We start from the raw sequence: 395 nt of genomic DNA, 5'->3' as shown, positions 1-395 counted from the left end.
GGCGGCGCTAATCACTGTATAAGAGCGAGCCCACGAGCGCGCGGTTTCCTCACCGAATCGAAGATGGAGAGACCGTCATGGCCGCCGATGGCATACACGTGGCCGTCGAACGCCACCACCCCGGCGGCGCTGCGGTGCTTGGTCATCGACGTCACCATCACCCACTTGTTGGTGTCGCTGTTGTAGCACTCGACGGTGTTGAGAGAAGCCACGCCATCGTACCCGCCACACACGTACAGGTGGTCGTTGAGGACGGCCGCTCCCACAGCGCTGGGAGAAGGGGGAGAGGGGGGTTCAGGTTGGCTCTTCGTATGGGGGTGGGGGTAGGGGGTTGGAGAGGGGGGGGCCGAGTGGGGGTGTTTTTGTGTGTCTTTTTTTTTCTTTTCCTTTATTAA

General features: G+C 60.5%; 1 pseudogene; it reads right to left on the bottom strand.

Moving 5' to 3' along the window:
- The window catches only part of LOC119591431, a 23,795-nt pseudogene that overhangs the window by 2,026 nt on the left and 21,374 nt on the right, over positions 1-395 (bottom strand).

This window comes from Penaeus monodon, chromosome 28 (genome assembly GCF_015228065.2).
Source record: "Penaeus monodon isolate SGIC_2016 chromosome 28, NSTDA_Pmon_1, whole genome shotgun sequence".
In the NCBI taxonomy this organism is placed as follows: domain Eukaryota; kingdom Metazoa; phylum Arthropoda; class Malacostraca; order Decapoda; family Penaeidae; genus Penaeus; species Penaeus monodon.
The sequence above is the reverse complement of the archived record's forward strand: the minus strand, read 5'-3'. Positions and strand labels throughout refer to the sequence as shown.